The 19,935-nt window shown below is 43.8% G+C and overlaps 1 protein-coding gene across 2 annotated transcripts in view; it reads left to right on the forward strand.

Moving 5' to 3' along the window:
• Nucleotides 1-19,094: 19,094 nt before the first annotated feature.
• The window catches only part of mvb12bb (multivesicular body subunit 12Bb), a 34,548-nt gene continuing 33,707 nt past the window's right edge, over nt 19,095-19,935 (forward strand). For both annotated transcript variants that reach the window (XM_030358565.1, XM_030358566.1), the window contains exon 1: nt 19,095-19,198. The gene's annotated coding sequence lies outside the window, so the exon portion shown is untranslated. The remainder of the gene's footprint in view (nt 19,199-19,935) is intronic.

Below are 19,935 nucleotides of genomic sequence, written 5' to 3' on the forward strand. Positions count from 1 at the left end.
CATCTAGTCCGGTCTGCCTCCCACTCCCCCTTGCCATTAGAGATGTCGGTTGGTTCACCCATGCCTTTGGAGCGAGGCAGCTCGGATGGAGGTAGAGGGTGTAGCGGGCGAGCCTACCAAACAGTAGGCTTGACCGGACGGGACGCCTGTCTGCCACCTCATTACCAGATGCAAATGAAAAAGGGGGTACACATGTTTAATATTTAGTGGCAGCAGAAATGTCAGGCTGGCAGCAGACGGGATTAAACAGCAGTGTCAGCGCAAAATGAACCCAGGGTTCTCTCAGCTCTTTGCCTCCTATTGAGTTACTGTCACCGTGCGTTGGGACAGCCGGCGTGGGGAAACGCTCTCTGATGCCTTTGAGTGTGGCGGTAGAGGCAGAGTATGGGGGGGGGGGACAATAGTTCTGTTGCGGAAGCAGCCGGACTCGTGTCCTTGGTCGTAGCTTCTGCCTTTTCTTGTGTTAATGTTGCCTCATGAAAATAAATCCGCTCAGAAAGTGAATATTGGACTCGACCAATGAGAGGCCAGGAGCCCAGGAGTCGCAGAGAAGAAAAGGCGGATTGAAATTGGGTTCCCTGCGTTATTTACACTGGCCTCCACAGCAACTCCACGAAACGAGAGACGGCTTTGCTCTGACTAATCCTTATGAGCCACACCGGAATCAAATGTGTCACAGAATCTATACATTTCCTTTCTGTCAAAGTATTAAAGCCATGATTTCCTGAACTTCAATGAAGCAGAAAAAAAAATCCCTCCAAAAAAACATATATATATATCTATATGTAGATAAATATATATTATCTGAATGTATTACGATTTTTGCAACAACAAAAAAAGACCAATTGGATTTCCTCTCTTACACACAACAATGGCTATGATGGGACTCACGGCGAAGGGAGTTAATGCCCATCCTAATCAGCATGGCAGATAACCCTGCTGGACCCACAGGGACCTAATTAAAGATACTGTACATGGAAGGTTTATCTTCACACTGCTGCAGCTACTATCCCTGGGTGGCGAGGAAGACAGAGAGAGAGAGAGAGAGAGAGAGAGAGAGAGAGAGAGAGAGAGAGAGAGAGAGAGAGAGAGAGAGAGAGAGAGAGAGACAGAGAGAGACAGAGAGAGCAAGAGATGGAGGGAGAGAGAGAGAGATATAGAGAGAAAAAGAGATACTGAGAGAAAGCGAGAGATGTGCAGAAAGAGCTCAAGACATGGAGAACGAGAAAGAGAGAGTGATAGAAGGAGGGTGTTAGAGAAAGAGAGAGAAGCGAGAGAGACAAGGAGAAAGAGAGAGAGGGGTGAGACAGGTGGGGAGTATTCCACTGCCAGAACAGTCTTCCCATACTAGTTTAGTTTTTAGCTTTGTTCTTTTTTGTTGAAACAATGTGAGATGACTCACCCCACCCCACCACCAGGCTTTAATGGATACCTGTCACATGGCCCGGGGGCGGGACATGTGTGTGTGTGTGTGTGTGTGTGTGTGTGTGTGTGTGTGTGTGTGTGTGTGTGTGGGGGGGGGGGGGGGTTGTCGCCGTTAAAACTAACACACATCGCAGGGACGTTTGAGAGAGGACAAAAACAAAGTCAATCAGTTATTATTGAAAGCAAATACAAGCACTTTGTTGTGTGAGTGCATAGAAATTAACGGGGGAGAAAAGAAAGAATTAGAAGTTGTGTGTGGACAGGCAGTCCTACCCACGCTCACACCCACTGCCATCGGGGAGAAAAAGTCAGGCAAAAGCATTTCATTATTCCAAGGTGAGGCTTTAAAACAGTATTTTAAACGTTACCCTGCTGCTCGGGATCATGAAAACCCTTAATTTCATGCAAATGAACAGCATGGCGCGCAGGGCTTAATGTAAACGAATGCTTCCTTTGTGCGGCTGGAGGAGCGAGCTCCCTCCAACAGCCAACATTCCCAAGGATTCTTTAATTGCTATCTGGAATTATGTAAATCCCTGGGCTAGGCTGAGTGCAATTATCCAGCACCTCTCACTGCCAGCTTTACTAATGTCTAACAAAATATCGCTTGCTGACATTTAGACGTGGTAATGCAAATGAGAATGAATTTTTCTTACGAGACAAAGGGCAGCGGAAAAGATCACACCGTTTAAAAAAAAAGAAAGGGTGAAAAGTAGTGTTTGTAAGGGATCGAAGGAAAAGCAATGCTGATTAAGAGATGAGCCCGGTGTTGAGACTCTACGATACGCGGTTATTTTCCTTGGTTACTTGCTGTTGATCCATGGCTCCTGTGTACGCCACGAAAGGTTGAACTGAAGCCCAGGACGTTCATATTGGGGGGGGCGGGGGGGGGGGGGGGGGTTGAATTAATTGCGGAGCGGGTCTCCTTTTCAGTAATGATACGGGGCTCCCTCGCCGTGGCTCATTGTTAGGGACTATCTCTCCACCGTGATGATGCTGGACGGTTTGGGGCACGTCCGCCCCGTTCATCTCCCCCAGGTACAGAGATAGATGTGGGCCAGGCCTTGGCCCACGGCCCCTCTAGTCCCCCCTCAACCCCCCCTTCCCCATGTTTGCTGCCTGGAACACCTGCCCCAATGTGCTCCTCCCCCCCCTCCATCTTTACCAGGCCAAGGAGGAGCACTGGGTCTCTACCCACAGCACCACTTCCTCCCTCCCGTCTCCAGGGAGCTGGGGAGGAGCGCGATGAGGAGGAGCAGAGGAGCAGTGGGGAGGAGGATGTCTGTGGGCTGGGGAGATCTGCCGCCCCCCCAGAAAACGCCATTCTTTAACCAGAAAATCAAATTACAGGCCTGCTGACATGGGGGGAAAAGTGGGCATTAATATTTCAGTATGCACACCGCTTTTGTGTGTGCGTGCTTGTGTTTGTGTGTTTGTATGTGTGTCCTTGTGTTTGTCTCTCTGTGCGTGTGTGTGCGTGGGTCTCTCTGTGTGCGTGTGCGTGTGTGTGTGTGTGTGTGTGTGGGTCTGTGTGTGTAAAGCTTCTAACGCTCCCTTGCCAAAACAACAACATGGTGATACACCAACAAGTGCCTGTCTCCACTAGTGCTGGCATATAAAGCACTGCGACTATATGTTAGAGAAACAACATCACTAATGATCTGTTGTTGTGGGGCTGGGGGAGGGGGCTAGGTTAGGTCTTATTAGGGAAGCAGGAGGATTGAAATCCACTCTGGTTGGCACGGTCCATGTCATGTGATGTTTGCATTGTCTCAACATGGCTGAGGTATGGGTAATGATGACAGAGATGAAGAGTACACACTGTTTGCCTTGCTGTTGTCTGGCCCGTGATTCTGGGAAATAAGTTAAGCCCTGGTGCTTCAGCAAGACAGGAGAGGATCAGTATTGATTAACTGGACTGGTTGACTTGGTGATGTTTTGAAATAGAATGAATAACACAAATTTTAACATTTAAAAAGGCACGATGATCATCATTCTTTTCTAGATCATTATTCCGATCATCTTGATTCAATTAAAGCAAGGATAATATTGTTCAATATTTATTGATCAATATATATTTTTTATATATCTTATGGTTTTCTTGTTTATGCAGATTCTTCTCATCATTTGGATTTGGTTATTTCATGGGAGCAGGCACAGATCATCCTTAAATATACTCAGAAACGGGGAACCGTATACCTCTGGTCTTACTTACAGATTTCATGTCTTCACGTCCTCCACCACATTCTAACAACACCGTAAGCATTGCGCTAAGGCACCATCACGTTTCATACTTAACCCCACCCTAACCCCACCCTAACCACCCTGCTTCTCCCCTAGTAACACCAACCTCGCTCCCAAACTCCGACCACACCACCTCAAGCCCTCAAACCCCCTAACTCCCTCCACTACGACCACCACCACCACCTCCACCCCACCCCACATCCATCAGCAGGCTGTCATGGCGGAGGGGCTTGTATGGCGCTCCTTGATGCGGGCCATCAAGGCCTTCCATCTAACGCGAGCCGACACATCATAATAACAGTAAGAGGCCTTTCCTGTCCAGTGTCATGCTTGGAGAGATTAGTTCCCCTCCACAAAACCCAGGTAATTTGCTTTCGCCGAAACACATTTGTAGATGGGAAGGCAGATGGGGGCGGGGGGGGGGGGGGGTGGTTGTTCTCCCAGGTTAAGTATTTCACAGGGAGGAGACAACGGTGAGTCGCACCGTGTTTGGGCATCCTCCAACGCCGTTATGCCGTAAACTGGTTTTTAAGTGTATCACGATGAAAAGCCTTTACCTTGGTCATGCATGCACCGCTGCACGCCGTGGTATGTAGTCTGTGACCGTGTGTCCACACTGGGGTCTCGGCCTCTCTCTTTCTCCGTCTCTCTCTTTTTCTGTCTCTCTCATGGTGTCTGACTCTCTTTCTGCTAGCCTGCCGAAGTGGAAAGCAATATCATAACGCAGAGATATATTATCGTAAATGTGCTTTGACATTTTTTGAACAGAGAGGTAGATGAAAAAAAAAGGGGAAAAAAAACATTCTCTCAGCTTTTGCACAACGTTGACGTCAGAGATATGCATGATTTGCTGTGTGTTTTACTAAGCAGTTCTGTCCATGCTAAATCACGAGCGGAAGTGAAGTTGACCACTGAGGGACAAGTCAGTAAACCATAGTTGTTTTATGGCTAACATTATTTCCTACTGAATTATTAGTCGGTGGAGTTACAGATCAGCATGGGTTTGACAATGGCGTTGATTTAATGGGACATTAACGCATCAGTAATCCCGTGTGACCGTCGGGCAAATCCTACATTTAGTTTTTTTCGTTTTTTGACATATCTTTGGGAAAAATAATTTGTTTTTGCAAAAGGTAGTTATGCTTTTTGTTGTTGTTGTTGTTGTTTTTTCCCCAGATGTCTATTTCATTCTTTATTAATCACAGATGAAAATTCAGAATTCCCCTCAAGGTCTGGTGTGGGGAGTGTGTGTGCGTGTGAATGTATGTGTTTGTGTGTGTGTTTTTACATTTGGTTCATGATCATATTTCATAAACAGCACATTTGAATTTTTATGTACAGAGTATGCAATATTCATGATAGACTGAATATGTAAATAGGTAACCTTTATTTATGACTCCCTGCCAGACTCTTACTTTTAAGTAATACTTTGCACGTGAAGATGGATAGATACAAATATTTATAAAGGCGACTATTTGTGTGGCCATGGTATGATTGATAATTAACAACATAATCAATGGGACAAAGTTATAATGCCTGCTATATATTTTATACGATTTCTGGGAATGCAATATAAATAACCATCTTTAAGTCAAAAGTACGCAAAGCCCACACTTACTCTTTACACAGAGGACAACAAGGAATAAAAATACGGGGTTCTGCTGCTTGCTGGCCTGCATTAGAAAATAGTGTGACACTGTTCAAAACCAAGAGAAAATATCCATATTTATTTGAATGAATAACCCGGGAAAAGGCCTGGAACCACTCAAGTCTGCATCTTTTAGTCACACATTTAATCCTAATGCTACATTCCATTACACTTGCAGCCCGTAAGTGCCGGGGAATTACCCGTTTGCAGCTGAAGGACTCCTTTTTCTCATTGTTTAGAGAGTGGTTAGCATGCCGCGGATGCTCCAAATACAATTTTACATCCACTTATGGAAATCCATTGTTCCTTGAACATTTCCCCATACAAACCAATATATGCTTTTCTAAGAGGTCCGAGACCTCAATTACATCTAAGGCAGTTTGTCCTGCTGCACGCCGTGGCTGCTGAAGGGGCCTGGAACCGCTGTGTCAATGCTACCCTCTTGTGACCGCTTTGCAGCAGAGGCACTCTGTTCTCCAGCTGCAGCACAGAGCGCCAAGGAGGAGCCGCGTCTCACAGCAACGCTTGACGGCTCGCACGCTCAACCCATCGCATCTTGGATTTCTATTTTTCTTGCTTTTTAAGAGGGAACCATGTATTGCAGGTGGTGGGCTAGTCTCATATTATAGTACATAACAGGAACGTTTGAACATTGATTAAACGTTATTGTATTGTCTCTTGAAAAATACTGGAAATATCCTATTTTTTCTTTAACAATTATCTTGACTGTGGGAGTCATTTAATAAAATGAATCAAACTAAAAACACATCGCCGCTGTGGTGAACCACGAAGACGAGGGCATTAAAGATACAGTAAAACAGAGATAGGGACCGTGTTGGCGACGATACGGCTGAGATGTGACATCACAGCACGGCTGCAGGGCTCTTTCATTAGAGGCAGAGCCGTCTGCAGAGCTGCTCTGCTGACATGCAGACAGATATGCATGTCAGGGACATGAGAGCGGGAACAATTGGTGGGCACTTCTCCTGCTGTCCTATTCCTGGTGAGGTAGAAGGCATGCAGTCCTGGAATATAGACAGAAACAAAAGAATTAGACATGTGGACGAGCAATCCAGACAACAGCATGGCTCATTTGTCACAAATGGCAAAAAAAGGGCCAAAAACTGAATTATAAACAAAGGAATTAGCAGTCTGTGCGCATTGCAGGGCGGAGGGTGAATTAGAGGTCCATACCTTAGTTAGCCATGATGTACATTCACGAAGAGGCTCGACACAAATATTTGACATACATAATTATCAAATCTTTAAGTTGAAGAGAATGGACAACGTGAACTTATACCTGTGAATGAAATAGCTGTTAAGACAAAGCTGTCGAGAGAAAAAAAAAGAAAAATCCTGAACCACATCCTGCCGATCGATCAGCACCTCACATCGAGGACTATCAGCCGTATGTTACGTTCAAACGATGTTACGTAACATGACAGCCGTCTCAGACATACACATGCCTGATTGTCTTCTCAATGGAAAGCCAACGCAGGAGGACACATAATGAGCCAGGACCATTAGATATTCTGCAGAGAAACAGCGTTTGAGATGACATCTTCCATCAAGTGTACCGAAAAGTAAGAGGGGACAGAAAATCAATCCGAATGGATACATCAATAGCAATAAGATTGGATCTTTCCCGCTGAAACATTAGCACTGCACAATCTACCCGCTAGCCTGTATTAAAACCCAGATTATTGTTTTTTTTTCCTTGTTTGTATTCATCAAAACAACCATTAAATTAAGACACATAACGACCAGTAAATAACACACCGAAAAAAAGTGCATTATTTCCCTCTCACTCTGCTCCTATTGTGTGTGTGTGTGTGTATCTCAGAAGAGGGCCGTAAGACAGGGGTTGTGTTGACATCTCACACAGCCTCCCCCCCAGGTTAGAACGTGCCAATCACAGGCCTTGTGATTGCAGGAGTCTCCGCCCCACTCTCTCATTGACACCTCCTATCGACTTCCCTTCAAGCCGATCGGTGAGCCCAAACCGTTCTATTCAGGGTGACCCGGGCAGCCGGGGCCGTCGCCACAGCGGCCGACAGCTTGATTTGTGCTCTCGCACGCGGCCCCTCCTTCTCAGCGCCAGCAGCCATGACTTGTGTTCACTCCAGAATGCATCTCAGCTCATTTGACTCTGGTTTAATTCGCCCCGTCCATAGTTTACAGCGGGTGTGTCGTGGGAGCGAGCAAGCGTGGTTTCCATGGCACCCAGGGCGATGAGCGCGGACTTCAAACAGAGAAGAAGAATAGGTCCACGGATTTGTTTTGGTGTTTTTTTCCACCCTAACGCCCGGCATGCAAACATATGACCTAATAACATGCTAGACTGGTGTTATTTATGTCATATAATCATTTCAGGTCCCCGAGGACGGAGTCTACACACAAACCATGACCAAAATACATATTTAGATTTATTTGTCTGCGACTGTCCAATAAAACATATCCTTTGAATTTCCATCTCCGGGCTGTGGTCCCAGTGGGAGTTACGGGCTGAGAAATGTAGTGCTTTCAGGCTTCAGGGAACAGCAATGTGAGGAATGTTCAGGGTGGAGGAGGAGAAGAGCAGTTCGCCTCCCTAAATGTTGTACGATGAAGAGACAAAGAAGTCGTTTTTTCTTCTTTATTTTTTTCTTCTTTTACGTTTCAACAGCCTCCAAGGGTTCAAGGCCTGTGTGGAGAAATGGAGGTGCAATCATCATCCTCATCTCACGAGAGAAGATCCCCGTCTCTTCTCCGCTAACTCAATCTCTCTGTCTCCCATCTCTTCTGTTTTTTCTGTTCCCTGTCCGTCGCCTTCGTTTCCAGTGTCTTCGTCTTCTCAGGGTTTTTTTCAGTTTTGGCTCCGCCCTTCTGTGAGAGACTCGAAACAATGTGCTTTCTATCAAGGAAAAACGTTTGGAAATACCCAAATGAGCACTTTTTCTGTATGCCATTTTCTATTACTGGGGAATAAAATGGTGGACCTCATAATGAAACAAGTCTAGATTGTATGGATGGAATTGGTCTTTTTAATGATGTGCTTATGAACACAGAGCAGGGATGAAAGTTGGGTGCCCTTCAGCGCTGATTCCGCTGCTATGCCACCCACACATGGCGGAGGGTGTTTGTGGTGGGGCAGACATCCCCCTCAGTGACCAGAGTCATAAATGAATTGCCATAAAAAGGATTACTCGCGAGCTCAATGGCTTTTTACGTAATTGTGTGGTGGTGAAAGTGGGTCAGGGTGCCCTCCATAAAATTACAATAAATTGTGCATTCTCTCAATGACTTGTTGGACGAAAAATAACCAGCAATTATATAAAAACCAGAGGCATATGCATGAGAAAAAGCATTGAAAAGCATTAAAATGGTAATGTTAATAATTCAGCCATATATCAAAGGAGCTTAAGTGTTTGAGTGTTCTTCACACGATTTCACATGAAAGTCATTAAAACCCATCTGCATTTGGTGATGTTTTGTTTGAAATAACGGCCCGGCCAAACACAACACATACTATATCCATGCTCCCAAACCATTTAAGTGCGTAATGAAATTCCAAGCCAGTCTGCTTTTTGTCCCTTTTAGTAACACAATGTCGCTTGTCACACTAAACCCTAAAGCCTTTCTATAAAAAAACAAGTACACAATGGTTTCAATATTAGATGTTTGATTATTTTTTTAAATGTCAAATGTTTTGTTTACCCGCTACAGCGCTCAACATCGGCTAATTAAATCCTGTTCTGTTGCTAAGGACATGACAACACTGCAACTTGACACCTCACACTGCAAGTTTGTGAATGATTTCAGATATCAATTAATTTCAACTTGATTAAAAAAATGACAGGAACTATTCTACTATTCTTTTATTCGGCTGAGGTGCTGCCATCACAATAGGGTGCTCGCCATATTGGTTTCCGCGACTATCTTTAATTAGCAATGATCAGGAGGAATTATAAGCAGTGGTTAACAACATTGCACTCCTCAATGACCCTGATAGATGGTCAATTATAGTGATCAGTTTGTGGCGTTTATTGGATTTAAAGTGGCAGTGATGGGCCCTTTTGCCCTAGCCGGGGTAATTATCAGATTTCTGCATGATTTAAGGAGACACGGTGCAACAGGAGGGACTTGACGTAGATTTAATACATTTCTCATCTATGTATTTATGCAAGAGTTAACAATGGGTGACATGGGGGAACACTGAGTCAAGTCAGTGTGGAATTCATTAGAAGCCTTGCTTAGACAGAAGTACAGCACGCGTCCACGTTGTTTTGTAGGCTTTGTTATTAACGGCAGTGTGGATGCAACATATACACATACCAGCAACACATATTATTAGATTCAAGGTTTATCATAATCTATATATACTTTAAACCCAATATACTCTCCTCTATAATACAATATCACTACTGTACCGCAAAGTTAATGTCATTGTATCAAATAATTTGTTTTTTTTTCTATGAAACTGACCATAGTCACAAATCCCTTGGGGCGTTCTTCCATAGCCTCAGCCCTTATTTTATGTGTGTTCCGAGTACAGAAGAAAGAAATGAAGAAAATAAAAATATAGAGACCAGCATGGGCCTAGGTCAATATGCCCTCCCCTCATCCTGCATGCAGTACAAAATATAGACCAGGCAGACAGACCAATGAAGTTTGTCTACTTCTTCCATACAATCATCAGAGTTGCAGATCCGTTCCTCCTGCTCTCCACTGCCCGGCGGATGATCTGGTCCCACGGAGAGAGAGCGGGCTAGCTTGCGCTCCGCGCAGTCGACAGCTAGCTGTATCCCGACACCTGGATGAGATGCACTGAAACGGCTGCAGCAAACTCAGGAGGAACATCAGCGCCTTGTTTATTTACCGGGCTGCTGTTGTTTTTATCCTTCTCTCCACATGCCAGAAAAGGTCAGAGACAGAGGATTATACCGTGCGGCTGAGGTAGAACTCAATAAGAGCTTGGCGGTGAAAACAGAATCATCCATATTTGAAGCAGCTGGCCCTAAGAGAGGGAGATCTTCCACCAGGGTGCCAATTATTCCACTTCTCAGGGTTTAGCTGTGGAAACACCTGAACAAACAAACGCAGGAGCCCAGGTGTACTTCCCCGCGTAACCTCAACAGCCAGCAAGACTCTGAATTAGCAACTGAATTGATTTAGTAATATACTGTAGATGTTATGCATATTCAATATTTAAAATGTTGTATTATAATAGTTGCACGGATGGCTAAGGAGGTGCTCCATGTTCTGCTGAATAATTATCTTCAGATCCTCAGGTGTGCCTGGGTATGTATATCTTCTATTGTCCTCATGGACTTTTTAAAGTCAGCACAGCCCCTGCTCTATAATCCTGATGTTTTATTAATCGTGTCCTCCAGTACAGCTCCCCAAAAACTTTTTGATTTTGAGGTTTTGAGGAAGTGCAGTGAATTGGATACAGAGCCCGGGTCTGGGATGACAGCGTGCTTTATTTTGCTCTCCTATTGTGCAGGCAGGACACTATAGCAGCATCGCAGGCTGTTTGGAATGGTTTTGACATATACGGTATATGTTTGGTCCATTTCCCGTTAAGGGGAATACTGGGAATGGTGCTTTCAGACGAATACATATACCTGCCCAAAACGTCCATGTTACAGAAGTATGAGCAGAAGATTTCTTGGACTTCATTGCTCATTCCCCTTCTTTTCAGGCCTTTTCATTTTAATTAACTCATGAACCCACAAAGGCTTAACTCTTCACCAAATTATCCAATTTGGATCAAAGTACTGATGTTCATTTTGTTGGGGATGCTGGCTGTTTGAGGGTACATAAATTGCAATTGATCTTGTGCTGCTTCTATCATTGTTGAATCACCCTTTATTTATATTGAAGTGTGTAATTGGTTACATAGCAATGGAGGAGGGGGGGGCGTTGCATAATTACACATACTATTTACTGTGATGCGTTTGATGACATTAAAACTTGATTGATCTAGTGTCACATTGATCTGCTGCTGGGTTAATATTAGCTCCATTGAGCAAATCGACATAAAAGCAAAATAATAATGGTACGAAGCGCATACCACACGTTAGAAATAAGCTTCCATAATTCCCTGGTGTTTTATTTACATATTAACGGTTCATCTACCTCCTACTGATACTGGAGGTTCAGAGATGTAGGTTCAGAAGCTGAGATGCCCTTCTCTCGTGTCCCCATGAACCCATGTTGTCTGGGGAGACTCCATGGAGCACTGTATAATCTAAAACGAATAATCAGTCATTATGTATCTCTCTAACAGGTTTAGGAATCGCCTGGTATCACCGCGCCGCACACTCCCCCAGTCTATACCACGTGGCATTTTGTCTCCCAGTTCGAGCCTCGGTGGGGTAAGACGATAATCCGGCCCCCGGTCCACTGACAGACTGCAACATGATTCTCTTGGACAGTGACTGACTGCGCATCCAATTTGTTTCAACTCCAGAGCAGCGGCTTATTATCTGGAATGCATGAGATGTCTGCTGCACGAGGGCGGCCATCAGCTGGGGCAGCGCTGGGGCTGCTGGGAAAGTAATCAATAAGGGATTGTCTCTTGTAGTTTAGGCCGACACGTTATGACAGAGCCGAAAATTAAACAGGCAGATATTAATAATAATGGAAATCAGAGAGGCTCATGGGGGTGAGATCAAGGAAGGTGGGGGCGGGTGGGGGAGTGTGTCTAAACAGAGGGAAGGGGGTGGGGGGCGGCTGCATGCTTGATGCTGTTCTGTCAATGGTTTATTATTATGTGTTGGGAAAGATGAATGCTGCAGTTATGGTAAAGTGGACACGTCTGTAATGCGGTACATGTAAAATACCCTCCACATCCACGCTTTCTTCCTTCTTTTATTCTCCTCAATGGTCTCGCAAAACTCGTTAGTGTAATTCTCTGTGTGGGCACATTATGATAATGTTCAGAATGCATGTGCTGCTTCGATACATGTGCAGACTTTTAAACGCATTTCAACTCATTACTGGTCTATAAAAGTCTTATGTTTATTCACATTATGCAGAGCCTTACAAATGTCATAAAAGCGTAATTGTCGGTAGGATCTGACATGGTTTAAAGCATGGTTCATTGTTTTCATTCATTGCAAAGTCGGTCAATTATTCATTTGAACCTATAAACCTTAATTTGCAGGCACTCAACACAGTTATAGAATCCACCGCCATCGCAATAAAATAATAGAGACTATACAATGAACTATATGTAATATGGGGTAAAGCATGCAACATGCAGAATATCTGTTGGTGTTCAGCACCCAAGGCTGGGCATTAGCAAGAGCCATAAATGCAGCTGAAATCTGCGATACGCAGTAAGAGTATTAATGGAAGAATTCCCAGTACATGGACTGTTAACTCAGGGGCTAGAGACAAGAGGCAGATCGAAGAAAGATTGAGAACGGGAGACCAAGGGAGAGGGAGAAAGAGTGAGGAAGGGAGAGGGAAAACAGAGAAAGACACATTCTTCTGCCCTGTCAATTAGCCCTGGCAATCGATTGTTGTGTGTGCGGGTGTGTGGGTGTCTTTCTGTGTGTGGTGAATGTGGTTGTGGTGATGCAGGTGTGTGTGTTTGCACGTCTGTGTGGTGGATGTGGTAGTGGTGCATGTCAGTGTGTGTGTGTGTGTGTGTGTGTGTGTGTGTGTGTGTGTGTGTGTGTGTGTGTGTGTGTGTGTGTGTGTGTGTGTGTGTGTATGTGTGTGTGTGTGTTTGTGTGTGTGTGTGTGTCTGCGTGCGTGCTTGCTTACTTATGTACGTGCGTATGTGCGTGTGTGTGTGCGTGTGAGCGTGTGTGTGTGGGGGAGGGTTAACAAACTGCATTACAGGCCATTACAGATGCAGTGCCATTGATTATTTATACCCTTATAAAATGCCTGACTCCCCAGTGGACGGGGCTTGCTTGGCTTGCTCTGATAAAATGTTCCCTCTAAATCACTGCAGCAGGGCTAACAACACGCCCTCGCGTACACTGTACAGAGTTGAGTGACAAAGTCTGCTGTGTTTAAAAATCACTGCATCTCAGTATGCCCCAGACAGCAAATGTTGTTTTTTTGATGGCTAACCATGCGGCTGTTAAATCGTATTAAACAAATAACTCTCAGCCTCTCCTGGTTTCCTTGATCCATGTGTGTGCGTGTGAATCGGAGCTTTGACTAATATTAAGGGAAAAGTGCGGCGCAAAGATAAATCGGAGTTCAGATCCCTTCTGTCCTTAAAGATGTTAAGGAAGGGCAGGGGGCGTAGGGGGGTATTTGCAATATTTCTGAACAGATGGCTGGTACTATTGGGTACGTCAGCGCTTTATGTTTGACCTTTGATCCCCGTACGTGTCTGTATCATGGAGGGCAGGGCCTCCTTCGACCAGCAAACCCACCAGGGGAAGGTTTCCTCTGGGATATTAATGGCTGCCCTTGCAGTGCCGGCCAACTCAGCACCGGTCCACCGGGACCTGGCCTGGCAAACGCCACCACCTTCAGAATGTTGCCTTCTAACGGCAGCACACTTGTGCTCCCTGCACAAGGAAAAGCAATGGATGGCAGAGAAGAAGATTGAGTAAAATACACATGCTTTTAATTTTTTTTTACAAATGACATGAAATTATGCATTTCCAATGAGATTCAAACACAAATTACATATTTTAACAAATCATCTATATATGATTTGTTGAAATATATAATCTGGGTTTCTTAGATATATATATCTAAGAAAAAAAATGACAACACAACTACACCACCTCCAGCACACAAACAGGCACAAACACACACACACGCACAAACCCGCACAAACATATTCACACTCATGTATGAATGTCTATGCATTATATATATATATATATAATGTATAGATACAGATACACACTAGAGGGAAAACAACAGCATAGATAGTATGTAGTCAACTGCTCTGCAGCTCATTGATGGAGAAGGGAATGAAAATGTTTAGGAGGAGGGGACAACAGAACAGAATACCATGAAAATTCAGCAAGGGGGTAAAATAAGTCCTTGTTGGACACACTTGCCAGAACACGGAACATATGAGAGAGGACAACATCTTGTATCATCTATCTTCTTTAAAAAGCTGAAGCCGTGACAAAGTGAATGGAGAAATTATGATAAATGCTAAGATGTGTTTAGTCAACATGTATAATTCTCTTTCTTCCTTCTAGGCCTGTCGGTGTTCTCACTCGCTGTGCTTGTTAAGGCACTAGTTCATTTAAATAAAAATCGTCAAGAGCCAGATTGTGTTTTTATTAAAATAGTCCATAATATATGGAAATATCAATAACTCCATCAAAGAGATGGATTGTCACCATGTCTCTTTGTGAATATTACGTCTTCCTTATATTGTTATAGAGAATACCACCAGACAGAATGGCTAATGACCACACACCCCCATCTGGTTTGCCAGTTAATGATATGCTTACACCTAAGCAACTTTGCATAGCTATAAGTTACTACAAGAGCATTCTCTGGTGATTTACGTTCTGCCAATTAGCTTAGCTGCCAATTACCAGCTCATTTACATGACTTAACGTATCAACAGTTCACTTCTTTCCCCGTATTTTTTCCTTATTTAAATTGCATTGAAGCAATCAAGGAATATGCATCTTTTTTTATGTTCATTCAAAGGTTGTCGCCCCACACGCGAGTCTGTCTCCCTGGGTTTAGAGGCACATTCTACTGCCCTGCATTCCTTTTCATTCATAATTTAATTTTTTTGTCGCCCTACCTTTCAGTAAATAAACCCCTGAAAATCCTGTAACCATCATATGTGCCAGAACAGTTCAATAACTAGTTATATAGGCTAGCATGCATGTCAACCACAGCATAGGGCATGCAAGTGCTCAATAGGTTTAATCCAATCAGATCACACCGGGCCATCATAAAGGATGGAGCCTCTTTACTGCAAGCCTCTTCCACAGCTCTGCCTAGCCAGTGGGTGAAAGCAGAGGCTATGGGATAGCAATGAACTCAAGATGGGATGCGTCAACGGGAGAGGCCCCGGGGAGCAGGGAACATGACAGGAAGATGAGTGAAAAGTGCCATGAAACACAACACTACATCCCCTCCGAGGAGGAAGACATGATGTCTACTCGAGATGCGTAAAGTCTTATTGCACACACACCCGCACACACACACACACACACACACACACACACACACACGCACACACACATACATACACACACACACACACACACACACAAACACACACACATGGATGTATTACACGCGTTGATATATTACACACATGCACACACACACTCACATGTATACACATACCAAGACGCGCTTAGAGACACACACATACACACACACACACACACACACACACACACACACACACACACACACACACACACACACACACACACACGCATTACACAGACTGATAAACACTCACTCAACCAAAGAGACAGATAAACACAAACACACACCATCTCACACAAACAACGTATTTATACGGAATACGGAATTTACGTGAAACTTACATGAAAGTTTACCAAGCGCTATATACGGGGGTAGGCTGCTGTGGGGCAGCCTCACCCCCACAGCAACAGGTCCCTATCCGTGCAGTCTCTCTCCCACACCACCCTCCCACCACCTCTTCATCGCTCTCAAGGTGAAAGCACCCAAATGGCAAAGAACAAAAGTGTAGTGTAAGGGACAGCGCAACAGGAGCAAGAGGACAAGGTGGGGGGGGGCCAGGGGTGAGACCGTCCAAAAAATGTTTGCTGATACGATATTGAACACCGTTGCCGAGGTTACTATTTATCTCATGCCAGCCAAGTTGGCACGCACATCTGGCGCCGGGTACTTAGTGCAATTATTTATGATTTCCTCCAAGATTTAAAAGCTCTTCGCCCGGCCTTGTAATGCAGTAACTGATTGCACTGCTAATGTAATTAAGGGGAGATTATGATGTCCACGTGGCACACCAGATGGTGGCATTCATAGCAATGGGGGAAGGCACAACTGGCTCACCACTGCACAAGGGCACTGAGGCGCAGTCAGTCGGAGCAGGCCAGACTCTCCAACAGACGGGGGACGTGTGTGTGTGTGTGTGTGTGTGTGTGTGTGTGTGTGTGTGTGTGTGTGTGTGTGTGTGTGTGTGTGTGTGTGTGTGTGTGTGTGTGTGTGTGTGTGTGTGTGTGTGTGTGTGTGTGTGCGGGTGGTTGCGCGTGTTTGAATGTGCGGCTGTTTATTTGCCCATGCATATGTGTGTGTTTTTATGACACTATTTTATGACATATTGTGCATGTGCATGCGCACGGCCATGCATGTGATGTCAGGTTACAATTATGTGGGAGAGAGATGCGGAGGCAGGTCAAAGGCGAGGCCGTATAAAATGTCACTGCGCGCATCACTGGAGGCTAACAATTTCATGTGACTTTCACTGGACACAGTGAACTTGGGGAATACGAGCTGATATCACTGTGTATATATTGCTATAACTCCTCGTAATGGAAATATAAAATTAATAATTCAATATGTAAAATACATTTCTTTTACATATTGAAATGAATTATTTGATTAGAAGGTACATTTAAAAGTGTTTCTTTTGTGAAAAACTTAGTTTCAATCAAAACATCTGATTAAGTGGAGCTGAGTGCGGTGTAGAGATGGGAGTCATACACCATGAACTTAAATGGCCATTCAAAAAAAATAAAACAGATGACCACAACAACAACTCCAATTATATTAAAAGCCACCCTGGGTCTGGCTGTGTTTTTGTTTCTGGGTTGGGGGGCAGACATGGCAGCAATGAGACTAGAGCAAGTGACCTTTAATTGCACAAAGCATGGATATTATAAAGCCTTGCGAAGCGGCGTCCTGTGGGGCCGGTAAGCGCTGGCTCCTTAAAGTGTGTTATTATGAGCTATTCAGAAGACACAGGGGTTTTTTATGTGCACAGACAAGAGGAGAGAGTGGCGAGGGAGAGGGGGGGGGGGGGGGGGGGGGGGGGGGGTCATATCTGAAAATGAGACCCGCAGATTTCTACGCAGCCCATAATAGGCTCATGCGGGTGATGGGGACATTGGGCCAGAGTAGATTTCCCAAGTTGAGATAGGGATATTATTACTCTCGGGGTGGTAACACAGGAAATCTCCATCTTCCGTCCCCAGACGGGTGTCAGCCCCATTACAAACCACACTGAATGACCTTTACACGTGAAAAGAAAACCTTTTGCTGTTCCGACCGGTCGGGTGTGAAGAGATTCACTTGAGGCATAATTTAGTCCGTGGCATTATACTGCTGTTTGGTTCATGCTGCTGTTATGCTATTCGGGGTAGCCATCGTTTTCAGTGGAACATGAACAGATATGATACTACTCATAAATGCATTGTGTTTTGAATTCACAATGACATGCTCAAGTGTATCTAGTGTGTGTGTGTGTGTGTGCTTTTGTTTGTGTTTGTGTGCTTGTGCATGTCCCTTGTATGTGTATGTCTGCAAGCATTCTCATGCCTTTGGTGACCTTATCTGTGTGGTGAGACCTAAAGTGAACTCTTGACCAGTAAGGGTTAAGAGTTATGAGTCCCCCCCCCCCCCACCCACATACACACACACACAAACACACACACATACACACAACAGACTTTCTGTCACATGCATCACACACACCTCACCTCACCTCAAAAACACTGCAATCGCTGATGCCTTTCACAGTTAGCATGTGTTGCTGATATCTCAAGACTTCCAATGAGTGTGTCCTCACCTATTCCATAATTAGACGATTACTTCAGCAGGTGCTTCATTGCTCACAGCCAGATGCGCTTTTTTTTCCTTTTTTGAGCATTGACACCTGAAAACTTTTCCGCAGTGCTTTGGTTTCGGCAGAAGGTGAGCATGGATGCATTAGCTGGATGTCAACGCCTCCATGGCAGGGCGGTTTGGAGATCAACAGCGAGAAGTCGACAATCACAACAGAGCATATCTGTATAGAAAATTCAAAGAAAACGCGATACCATCAGCTATTAAGCCTTGCGTTATTTTTCAATCTGCCCGCCAATGTTAACCTCAATTATTGACTGAATTAGCATACATTGTGAAGTATATGTCTGTGCCATGCATGCTATTAACAATGAATTTACTTAATTGCTGTTTATGCATAATAATGAGGCTTAGGTCATATAAAGTAACTGTGTTATTAGTATACTAGCAAATCTAATCTGTGAAACTCAATTTCTATCAATTGGCCCATAGTTCAGTATATGACAGATGTAGTAGCCTACAACATGGCAAAAGTTAAGCTTGATCTAGGCGTTAATATGTTCAATAATCAACAGGCTGGGCACGAATGAATAAAACATACACTTGAAGGTAAAAGGCAGCAGTATAGCCAATTTCGCCACATGTTAGTGTTCTTTGAAATGAAATGTAACAATTCAATTTACATTAGACCTAGGCATGTTACCCTGAAGGTATTGGATGTGAATCAGCACACGTAGCGCGTGTTCCCCCATCATTGTACAACAATAGTGTAGGTTGACTCTTCTGCCATCATAGAACCATTTAAACCCATGAATGCCATTGCACAGAAATCACTGTTACAGTCCATGTGACAGAAAAACATTTGTCAGAAAACTGAAATATCTTTTACTCAATGTGAGATAAGATTGAAATTAATTGAATATGTTTAAGCGATTAACAATAATATGACGTCAAAGATGTTGTTCTAAAACGCTATCGTGACATCATCATCGATAGAACAGAGGCGGGCGTTGAACCTGCAAAGTTAATATTTGCTCATGCGACACAAATGATCCGGAAACGTTTCCCTGGAAAGGTGTCAAAGTCCAGAGTCTAAATCTGAAGTTGATTGTTGACTCCAAACAAGACGGCTTTTAAAAGTCAACTGAATAACGATAAGTATGATTCTCATCTCACTGCATTGTGTGTGTGAAATGTGTATGAGTAACGTTAGAGAGTTTTAACAGACATTTCTTCATTGGGTCGGAGCACAGAGTTCCCACATAGGCCATTTTATATTGTTTTAATAATTAATAATTTGACTCATTTGCTTTCGAGGCTGTTGATTTTATGTGTTCGCATTTGGAAATCTTTTGTTATTTTTCGTTAAACCTTAGTAAAATTTGCATTTTATTATTCATTGACATTTATTTGCATGCAACGTTATTGAAGGAATAAAGTTAACAATTAGCGTTGGAATAATCATATATGCTTGACGCCGGTTGATAGTTGATTTTATATTACAGAATTCCAAGTTAAGGCTCCAGGAAGTATAATTCATTCTTGCTCATTTGTTTTTCAGTTTTGTCTGAATACGTAAAACTATCCAGCATTTTGCTTTACAAATCGCTGTTTGTTGTATAAATTATCCTTTAATTTGATCAGCTTAATTGCAATAGATTCTGTAAACATCAAGATTAAGTGCAGCAACTTTGTCAGCTGGATGCTTTAAAGTAATCTAATAAAAGTGGAGAGGAACCTTTGGAAACCACTTAGCCTATTAAAGGCTTGCATACCCATTAGGCTAAAATTCCCCTGGACAGGAATAGATAGCAATTGATTGGTATTTCCTTGCAAATATGTGATCACTTCTACTAATTTGTATTTGGTGAAGTCATGGAGTGGTCTCCAAATGT

The sequence above is a fragment of the Gadus morhua genome, chromosome 6, assembly GCF_902167405.1.
Source record: "Gadus morhua chromosome 6, gadMor3.0, whole genome shotgun sequence".
Lineage (NCBI taxonomy): Eukaryota > Metazoa > Chordata > Actinopteri > Gadiformes > Gadidae > Gadus > Gadus morhua.